The sequence below is a fragment of the Oncorhynchus mykiss genome, chromosome 24 (genome assembly GCF_013265735.2).
Source record: "Oncorhynchus mykiss isolate Arlee chromosome 24, USDA_OmykA_1.1, whole genome shotgun sequence".
NCBI classification, from domain to species: domain Eukaryota; kingdom Metazoa; phylum Chordata; class Actinopteri; order Salmoniformes; family Salmonidae; genus Oncorhynchus; species Oncorhynchus mykiss.
The window spans coordinates 39,634,195-39,645,559 of record NC_048588.1 but is presented as its reverse complement, the minus strand read 5'-3'; positions in this window follow the sequence as shown (position 1 = coordinate 39,645,559).

Below are 11,365 nucleotides of genomic sequence, written 5' to 3'. Positions count from 1 at the left end.
CCTATGTCTATAGTCCATCCGTTGGTCATTTGGCTGACCCCCTCCTTTGTATGTCCCTCTGACCTTGGTTTGTCCAGCTGTCCTATGCTCTCATGGCCTTACTCTGGCCTCCTGTCCTATACAATAGACAATGCATTTTACCAGATGCACTCTAAGTATCTTTCTCTTGTGGTACAGTATTATGTTTCTCCCTATATGTACATCTTTCTACCACAATATCAAATCAAATTTTATTTGTCACCTACACGTGGTTAGCAGATGTTAATGCGAGTGTAGCGAAATGCTTGCGCTTCTAGTTCCGACCGTGCGGTAATACCTAACAAAGATATTAAGATAAGCAAGATGCAAGACTTTGCTCTAACAGTCACACACAGTATCTGCACACAGGTTTGCTTCACGCTGATCACAGCTGGGTAGCCAGGGCACCGAAACAGAGGAGAAGTTGAGCCTCGCTCTTCTACACCGTTAGTCGTGGTGGAAATTGACCCACTATGCTGTTTACTTTCTGCATCTACGTCATATCGCTGAGTCTACCTTTTAAGATGGTAAATATTAAATCTTGTTCCGATGAAAAACATATTTGTGGAAACTTGTGTTCTGAGCTGCACCTCCCCTGTTACACTCACATTCCTTCTCTTACCCAAATGTACACACTCTCTCGCTCTCCCAACTACATTCTCAATCACAGTCACTCTTTCTTTTAAAAAAAACACATGCTAACCAGCCCACCAAACAGAAGGACTCAGGTCAAACAAATAATTCATACATTTTTTAAAACTAAATGCATTAAAAGTTGGTTATTTCAACCTAAGTCGTGCTGCAACTCAAGAGCAGGCAGATAAAGGATTTTCTGATTTGTCTTTGATAGCAAATTCATCAGGGTTCGCGGGACCCCCTCATAATAGCACCAGGAGTTGTACTATGACAGCACATGGCCGGACGAACCAAGTCCCGGGCCCTGGGAAGGAACATTTTAAAGGCTTATCTCTTCACATCGGAGACAAAATGTAGCACTTTTCTAGCAAATTTCCTGCAATTGTACACCTTTTGTCATGGGGAAGAGAGATTATTTTTCAGCTTTAAAGATAATATCCTACATTTCTTCACATTTTGCCATGAGGCAGACAGAACACTTTCCAGTTTTAAAGCTTAAATTACAAGAACTCGAAAAATGTATAATTGGTGGAGTACTGTGGATACCAATATCCCTGTGAGCCTCCCAGGCCCATGTTGCCCAGAGTTAAGAACATAAATTGTAGATTAATAATATTACATTGTATTGTATAACACACTCGAAGCGTATTCCACAGATCCCTTGGCCAAAATGTGTTTAATCTAGGCCTATATATATTTTGAGATCTTGCTGCAGACCCCCTGCAGTACCTCGGACCCCACTTTGAGAACCCCTGGTATATTGGATGTTTATAGATACTGTATTACTTTTTAAATATCATGATAATACCCGCACACTGTCAAAGGCTCATTTGCAATCGATTAACAAAAACCTACTCACCAGTTATTGCGGCCACTTTTTCAGGATCCAATCCGTCTTTTTTCCCCCCCTCCATCTTCTCCACTGAAATGTTTTTATTTATTTAACTAGGCAAGTAAGGTTAAGAACAAATTCTTATTTACAATGATGGCCTACCCGGGACAAACCCTCGCCTAACCCGGACGACGTTGGGCCAATTGAGCACCGCCTTATGGGACTCCCAATCACGGCCGGTTGTGATACAGCCCGGAATCGAACCTGGGTCTGTAGTGATGCCTCTAGCACTGCAATGTAGTTCCTTAGACCACTTCTCCCCCACTCGGGAGGCCACTTTTAGATTTTCCACCTAGGATTGTTCAAATGAAATGAGTTCAATGTGTCATAAATAATTATCCTAAGTCATAATGACACAGCCATATTCAAATGTGAGTTAGGTCTTAAGATAATTCCTCTGGCTTATCCGTGTACAACACTATGGATAATACATACTTACCACAGCCATTGTTGCATAGAATTAAAATGAGTAGAACGGACATTCCCACCCGAAACTTTGACTTGTATTTAAAAATATACCTTCTCGGTATTTATCTTGACCTCATGTACTAGGTTTCAATAGAAACACCTTTAAATAGATAAATGAACCATTAACCAGTACAGTCATCTCAAGACAATACTGAGCCAGCTAACCATAACACCAACCCTATAGGATGACAGGCTAGAGTTAGTGCCTAGCGTTAGCATACACAGTTAAAACAAGAAAATACAACTCTGTCATATATAACACTTGGCTGGGGAGATGTCAGGGCCTAGACAAAATAAAAGGAGTAGAAAATAAACATAAATATTACCTCAGAGGAGCTATAAATAAATCAATTAAAACCAGAATATTACCTTGCGCCATTTTCTCTTATGTTACTCTATGGGCTAGCCATGCTTAGCTGCAAACCCAGTCATCTCTATGTCAAGATCGCTAACAGTTTGCACTCGATCAATTTACACATTAAACTTTACAACTTCAACATAAAAGGTAAGTATCACTCAGATAATCATTTTGACTCTAACATGTTCTATAGATAATGTGCCATGTTCTATAGATAATGTGCCATGTTCTATAGATAATGTGCTTGTGTACACCACATACCTGTTTAAGAGAACAACAGAAAAAAAGAGAGAAGGAGAAAGGTTAGAGTTTTCACAGGCGTCTTCTTCGACTGTTGTTGAGGGGACAGAGATGCAAACCACTGTGCTCCTACACCCCCTGCTGGTGGCAAACAGGTATAAACAATTCCCAATGGAAATCCTAGGAGCACTCAGCCCAAATAGTGGATTAAAACCATATACATACATTGATTACAACAATATCTAAACCATGTTTTATAAAAAAACAATGTGATTCATTAACCTTATGGGCAGCCACAACTATAGTGTATGAAAATAAACATTCATACTTAGGTGTCTGTGAATTTTCAAAACTTGCACATCACAAATTATAAATGCACAATAGTGTACGCTATATCAATCAAATCTCAGAATGAGATGGCAACATCTACAGTACAGTAGATAAAGACAAAGTAGTCATAAGGTTGCCTAACACTATGCAATTAGAAAATAATTGATCCCTTCATGTGAGATTTCTGTATTGTTTTTAAATATATGCCATCTCCTCGTCCTAATCCATTGCTCTGTCTGCAGCAGTAGCCATCACCTACACATCTACGCACACATCTTCATCAGTCTGGTGAGAGACACAGAGAGGTTTTCCACTTCTCAATCAAAGTGCAGAGTAGATGAGATGAATAAATTACAACAATTCTGGCTTATATTAGGTTGATTTAGCAGTATAAAGTCCAGTTTAATATGCAGTATGAATAGTGTAGTTTGGTTTTTCAGTGGCTCTGCGTTCCCTTTCTGGTTCTCAACCCAGCATCCTTGGAGGTCACGCTCACAGCCTTTTTCAACCAATCACAGCAGGCTCCCTGGACGGGCGAACTGAAGTTGGAAGATGCTAGAAAATGGATAGATGCACTGTCACGTGTGTGTGTGTGTGTGTGGTTAAGTAGTTAGAGTTAAGTAGTTAGGGTAAGTAGTTAGGGTAAATGTATGGTTTGCTTTGGTAGATGTTGGTTGTTTAGATTAAGAGTTCTAATCTTTCACGCCACCAGATACTGTATTCTGGAACCTCCACCAGATACTGTATTCTGGAACCTCCACTAGGGGTGCCCCACCAGATACTGTATTCTGGAACCTCCACCAGATACTGTATTCTAGAACCTCCACTAGGGGTGCTCCACCAGATACTGTATTCTGGAACCTCCACTAGGGGTGCTCCACCAGATACTGTATTCTGGAACCTCCACCAGATACTGTATTCTAGAACCTCCACTAGGGGTGCTCCACCAGATACTGTATTCTGGAACCTCCACTAGGGGTGCCCCACCAGATACTGTATTCTGGAACCTCCACCAGATACTGTATTCTAGAACCTCCACTAGGGGTGCTCCACCAGATACTGTATTCTAGAACCTCCACTAGGGGTGCTCCACCAGATACTGTATTCTGGAACCTCCACTAGGGGTGCCCCACCAGATACTGTATTCTGGAACCTCCACTAGGGGTGCCCCACCAGATACTGTATTCTGGAACCTCCACTAGGGGTGCTCCACCAGATACTGTATTCTGGAACCTCCACTAGGGGTGCCCCACCAGATACTGTATTCTGGAACCTCCACTAGGGGTGCTCCACCAGATACTGTATTCTGGAACCTCCACTAGGGGTGCTCCACCAGATACTGTATTCTGGAACCTCCACTAGGGGTGCTCCACCAGATACTGTATTCTGGAAACTCCACTAGGGGTGCTCCACCAGATATTGTATTCTGGAACCTCCACCAGATACTGTATTCTGGAACCTCCACTAGGGGTGCTCCACCAGATACTGTATTCTGGAACCTCCACTAGGGGTGCTCCACCAGATACTGTATTCTGGAACCTCCACCAGATACTGTATTCTAGAACCTCCACTAGGGGTGCTCCACCAGATACTGTATTCTGGAACCTCCACTAGGGGTGCCCCACCAGATACTGTATTCTGGAACCTCCACCAGATACTGTATTCTGGAACCTCCACTAGGGGTGCTCCACCAGATACTGTATTCTAGAACCTCCACTAGGGGTGCTCCACCAGATACTGTATTCTGGAACCTCCACTAGGGGTGCCCCACCAGATACTGTATTCTGGAACCTCCACTAGGGGTGCCCCACCAGATACTGTATTCTGGAACCTCCACTAGGGGTGCTCCACCAGATACTGTATTCTGGAACCTCCACTAGGGGTGCCCCACCAGATACTGTATTCTGGAACCTCCACTAGGGGTGCTCCACCAGATACTGTATTCTGGAACCTCCACTAGGGGTGCTCCACCAGATACTGTATTCTGGAACCTCCACTAGGGGTGCTCCACCAGATACTGTATTCTGGAAACTCCACTAGGGGTGCTCCACCAGATATTGTATTCTGGAACCTCCACCAGATACTGTATTCTGGAACCTCCACTAGGGGTGCTCCACCAGATACTGTATTCTGGAACCTCCACTAGGGGTGCTCCACCAGATACTGTATTCTGGAACCTCCACTAGGGATGCTCCACCAGATACTGTATTCTGGAACCTCCACTAGGGGTGCTCCACCAGATACTGTATTCTGGAACCTCCACTAGGGGTGCTCCACCAGATATTGTATTCTGGAACCTCCACTAGGGGTGCTCCACCAGATACTGTATTCTGGAACCTCCACTAGGGGTGCCCCACCAGATACTGTATTCTGGAACCTCCACCAGATACTGTATTCTAGAACCTCCACTAGGGGTGCTCCACCAGATACTGTATTCTGGAACCTCCACTAGGGGTGCTCCACCAGATACTGTATTCTGGAACCTCCACTAGGGGTGCTCCACCAGATACTGTATTCTGGAACCTCCACCAGATACTGTATTCTGGAACCTCCACCAGATACTGTATTCTAGAACCTCCACTAGGGGTGCTCCACCAAATACTGTATTCTGGAACCTCCACTAGGGGTGCCCCACCAGATACTGTATTCTGGAACCTCCACCAGATACTGTATTCTAGAACCTCCACTAGGGGTGCTCCACCAGATAGTGTATTCTAGAACCTCCACTAGGGGTGCTCCACCAGATACTGTATTCTGGAACCTCCACTAGGGGTGCTCCACCAGATACTGTATTCTGGAACCTCCACTAGGGGTGCTCCACCAGATACTGTATTCTGGAACCTCCACTAGGGGTGCTCCACCAGATACTGTATTCTGGAACCTCCACTCTGGGTGCTCCAACAGATACTGTATTCTGGAACCTCCACTAGGGGTGCTCCACCAGATACTGTATTCTGGAACCTCCACTAGGGGTGCTCCACCAGATACTGTATTCTGGAACCTCCACTAGGGGTGCTCCACCAGATACTGTATTCTGGAACCTCCACTAGGGGTGCTCCACCAGATACTGTATTCTGGAACCTCCACTCTGGGTGCTCCACCAGATACTGTATTCTGGAACCTCCACTCTGGGTGCTCCACCAGATACTGTATTCTGGAACCTCCACTAGGGGTGCTCCACCAGATACTGTATTCCTGAACCTCCACTAGGGGTGCTCCACCAGATACTGTATTCTGGAACCTCCACTAGGGGTGCTCCACCAGATACTGTATTCTGGAACCTCCACTAGGGGTGCTCCACCAGATACTGTATTCCTGAACCTCCACTAGGGGTGCTCCACCAGATACTGTATTCCTGAACCTCCACTAGGGGTGCTCCACCAGATACTGTATTCTGGAACGTCCACTAGGGGTGCTCCACCAGATACTGTATTCTGGAACCTCCACTAGGGGTGCTCCACTAGATACTGTATTCTGGAACCTCCACTAGGGGTGCTCCACCAGATACTGTATTCTGGAACCTCCACTAGGGGTGCTCCACCAGATACTGTATTCTGGAACCTCCACTAGGGGTGCTCCACTAGATACTGTATTCTGGAACCTCCACTAGGGGTGCTCCACCAGATATTGTATTCTGGAACCTCCACTAGGGATGCTCCACCAGATACTGTATTCTGGAACCTCCACTAGGGGTGCTCCACCAGATACTGTATTCTGGAACCTCCACTAGGGGTGCTCCACCAGATACTGTATTCTGGAACCTCCACTAGGGGTGCTCCACTAGATACTGTATTCTGGAACCTCCACTAGGGGTGCTCCACCAGATACTGTATTCTGGAACCTCCACTAGGGGTGCTCATGAGTAAACGTGGGTCCTGAAAGATGGCCTCAAATGTGCACATGAGCAAAATACATTATTTCATTATAAGTCTCCAGATCTCAACCCCATAGAAAATCTTTTTAGGGAGTTGAAAGTCTGTTTTGCCCAGCAACAGCCCCAAAACATCACTGCTCTAGAGGAGATCTGCATGGGCCAAAATACCAGCAACAGTGTGTGAAAACCTCGTGAAGACTTACAGAAAACTTTTGACCTCTGTCATTGCCAACAAAGGGTATATAACAAAGTATTGAGATAAACTTTTGTTATTGACCAAATACTTATTTTCCACCATCATTTGCAAATAAATTCATTAGAAATCCTACAATGTGATTTTCTGGATTTTTTTTCTAATTTTGTCTGTCATAGTTGAAGTGTACCTATGATGAAAATTACAGGCCTCTCTCATTTTTTTAAGTGGGAGAACTTGCACAATTGGTGGCTGACTAAATACTTTTTTGCCCCACTGTATGTCAACTCTTCGTGTTGTCGTTTGTTTAGCCTGTTCCAATTATCCCAGAAGTGGTTAGACTCTATGGATTCTTCAATTACATTGAGCTGATTTCTGACATGCTGTTCCATCTTTTTCCATAGTGTATTTCTGTATTGTTTTAGTGATTCACTCTAGTGAAGGCGTAGACTCTATGTTTTTGGTTGGATAGGTTTCTCAATTTCTTTCTTCTTCAAACTATTTTTCATTGTTGTTAATTTTCTTAAGTTGTCTGCATGAAATGTTTAGATTTGATAGGGAAGTTAAAAGGTCAAATATACTGTTTAGGTTTTCTACTGACAAGTTTACACCTTCACTGCTACAGTGAAATGTTTTGTCCAGGACTTTGTCTAAAAGGGATTGAATTTGTTGTTGCCTAATTGTTTTTTGGCAGGTACTTTCCTTCCATCTATAGCATTTCTCAACATTGTGCAGTTTGATGCCTCATGATTGATTATTGCTATCTACCATAGGAGTCTCCTCGAAGCCTACCTTTGACTATGTAAATACCCAGCGTGTGACAGAGCTGCAGGAGTTGTGACCCGTTTTTGTTGGTTATGTTGTCATAGTTGTGTCTCGGGGGGCATATGGGGGAGGGAATGCTGTCACCTCCAGGTAGGTGTTTTTCTCCCTGTGTGCTGAGGGTGTCAGGTTCTTGTCCAGTTCTGGTATTTAGGTCTCCACAGACTAGTACATGTCTCTGGGCCTGGAAATGGTTGATTTTTTTATTCATTTATTTTGATTTCACCTTTATTTAACCAGGTAGGCTAGTTGAGAACAAGTTCTCATTTGCAACTGCGACCTGGCCAAGATAAAGCATAGCAGTGTGAACAGACAACACAGAGTTACACATGGAATAAACAAACATACAGTCAATAATACAGTAGAAAAATCGATATACCACATGTGCAAATGAGGTAGGATAAGAGAGGTAAGGCAATACCTACAATAGTGATCTCCCCTCTAGGATGGAGAAGCTCATTGTTAAAGTATGGGGATTCTATTGGGGGGATATGGGTAGCACACGTGAGGACATTTTTCTCTGTTGAGATCATTTCTTTAGTAATTTCTAGCCAGATGTAAAATGTTCCTGTTTTGACTAATGTAATAAAAAGGGTTAGGTCTGCTCTATACCAAATTAGCATACCCCTGAGTCTCTTCCCTGTTTCACACCTGGTAGTTTGGTGGATGGGACTACCCAGCTCTCTGTAACCTAGAGGGCAACCAGTGGGTCCGTCTCCTCTATACCACCCACCTGGTAGTGTGGTGGATGGGACTACCAGCTCTCTGTAACCTAGAGGGCAACCAGTGGGTCCGTCTCCTCTATACCACCCACCTGGTAGTGTGGTGGATGGGACTACCAGCTCTCTGTAACCTAGAGGGCAACCAGTGGGTCCGTCTCCTCTATACCACCCACCTGGTAGTGTGGTGGATGGGACTACCAGCTTTCTGTAACCTAGAGGGCAACCAGTGGGTCCGTCTCCTCTATACCAGGTTTCTTGTAGGATGACAATGTCTGTATTTCCAATTTCTTTGATGAAGTCCGTGTTCCTGGTCTTTGGGCTAAAGGCAGATGATCTCAGACCTTGTATATTCCAGTATGAGATAGTAAAAGCTTTGTGTTCCATCGTGTCTAGTGTTGTTTTTGTGTGGTTTATGCCCGGACCATCACAGTAGCTGTGAGCAGAGCATGTTGAGCATCTGATACATACCTCTTAGGTTGCAGGATGGGACTTGGGGGGGTACATTATTGGGGGTTGGGCCTGTTGCTCTGCTCACGTTCTGGACTTACAGTATGTGCAGCTGTTATGTTGAGGTCCTTGCTGCAGGGGCGGGTGGTTGATCTGGGGGGGTCTATAAAGGGTGTGGCCAGGTCGTAAAGGTTGTTTAAGTCCAAGGTGAAGTGGTGGCCCAGGTAGACATTAGGTTTTGAGTCACAGTCCCAGGAAATGCACGGTCCCGGGAAATGTTTGTTTGAGGTGGTCTCAGCTGGGTGGGGTGTGTTTGGTAAAGCTATGGTCTGGGTGTACAGTAAGTCCTCTTGCCGTTGGTTCTCTCAGTGCAGGTCCTTCAGGAGGGTGTCTCACTGGTCTGGGCGGGGCTTCTGTTGCATCCTGTGTGAGGTGCTGGGTCTGCGGTTGAGGTTGACGTCCTTCAGGGTCCTGAAAAAAGTTGGGATTGCTGCCTTGTAGAGGTGGACCTGGTTGTAAAGTCCAGGGTGGAGTGGTGGGTCAGGTAGACATTAGGTTTTGAGGCACAGTCATGTAAAATGCTTGCATTCACCCACTGTATGATAGCAAGGTGAATATCTTCTCTGGTAGCAAGGTGAATATCTTCTCTGGTAGCAAGGTGAATATCTTCTCTGGTAGCAAGGTGAATATCTTCTCTGGTAGCAAGGTGGAGATAACCACTTGTGCATTGGGGAAAGTGGAAGAAGCTTTTTCAATCACTCCCTTTGCCACCCTTTCCTGCTGGGCCCTCAGGTCATTTGTGCCGGTGTGAATTATGATGTGGCTGGGGGACCCTAGTCTGTCCTCTGAAAACAGCTCCAGGGCATGCCTACTGTTTGGACACCAGAGTTGAGCCACTTTGTGTTTGGGAAAAGTGTTATTCTCCTGAATGGATTTGCCATTTGAGTCAGTGAGGAGCACGATTTCTAGCTTTTGTGTGTCCTCAGTGGATGTGGGGGGGTTGTCGTTACAGAGAGAGAGATTTTCCCTTTCTGTGCTCTCTCTTTGATCCTGTTAAAGTCCTTCTGGAACTGCATGAGGATGCCCTGCACCATTACTGTCCCAGACTTGTACACGTTGACAGAGGTTGTTTCAATTTCCTCAGTGTCTAGTATTGTGAGGTTCCACCCTGGGCCAATACCCTCTCTCTTGGCGTAGGGGTAGTGTGGTCTTATAGCACTGTGCCATGCCAGGGGATGGTCTGTGTGGACAATTAAGTTACTAAAGTTCCCTTTGTAGCAGCAAATAGTGTCCCTGGATTGTCCTTTATGAGCTGTTTTGTACTTGTTCCTTGCAGTGTTATTTTTAATATCCATGGATGGGGCTTGTAATGACCTCTGGACAGGGATAAGCCATTGGGGCTTTAAAGGCTTCTGCATTTGGGATGGGGGGGCTGTGAAACTCATCTTCCATTGTTGGGCTCTAGTGTGTGTGTGTGTGTGTGTTGGGAAAGGAAAGGAAAGGGGGTACCTAGTCAGTTGTACAACTGAATGCCTTCAACTGAAATGTGTCGCATTTAACCCAACCCTTCTGAAACAGAGAGGTGAGGGGGGGCTGCCTTAATCAACATCCATGTCTTTGGCGCCCGGGGGACAGTGGGTTAACTGCCCGGGGGACAGTGGGTTAACTGCCCTTTGGACAGTAGGTTAACTGCCCAGGGGACAGTGGGTTAATTGCCCGGGGGACAGTGGGTTAACTGCCCGGGGGACAGTGGGTTGACTGCCCGGGGGACAGTAGGTTAACTGCCCGGGGGACAGTGGGTTAACTGCCCGGGGGACAGTGGGTTAACTGCCCGGGGGACAGTGGGTTGACTGCCTGGGGAACAGTGGGTTAACTGCCCGGGGGACAGTGGGTTGACTGCCCGGGGAACAGTGGGTTAACTGCCCGGGGAACAGTGGGTTAACTGCCCGGGGGACAGTGGGTTAACTGCCCGGGGGACAGTGGGTTAACTGCCCGGGGGACAGTGGGTTAACTGCCCGGGGGACAGTGGGTTAACTGCCCGGGGGACAGTGGGTTAACTGCCCGGGGGACAGTGGGTTAACTGCCCGGGGGACAGTGGGTTAACTGCCCGGGGGACAGTGGGTTGACTGCCCGGGGGACAGTGGGTTGACTGCCCGGGGGACAGTGGGTTGACTGCCCGGGGGACAGTGGGTTAACTGCCCGGGGGACAGTGGGTTAACTGCCCGGGGGACAGTGGGTTAACTGCCCGGGGGACAGTGGGTTGACTGCCCGGGGGACAGTGGGTTAACTGCCCGGGGGACAGTGGGTTAACTGCCCGGGGGACAGTGGGTTAACTGCCCGGGGGACAGTGGGTTAACTGCCCGGG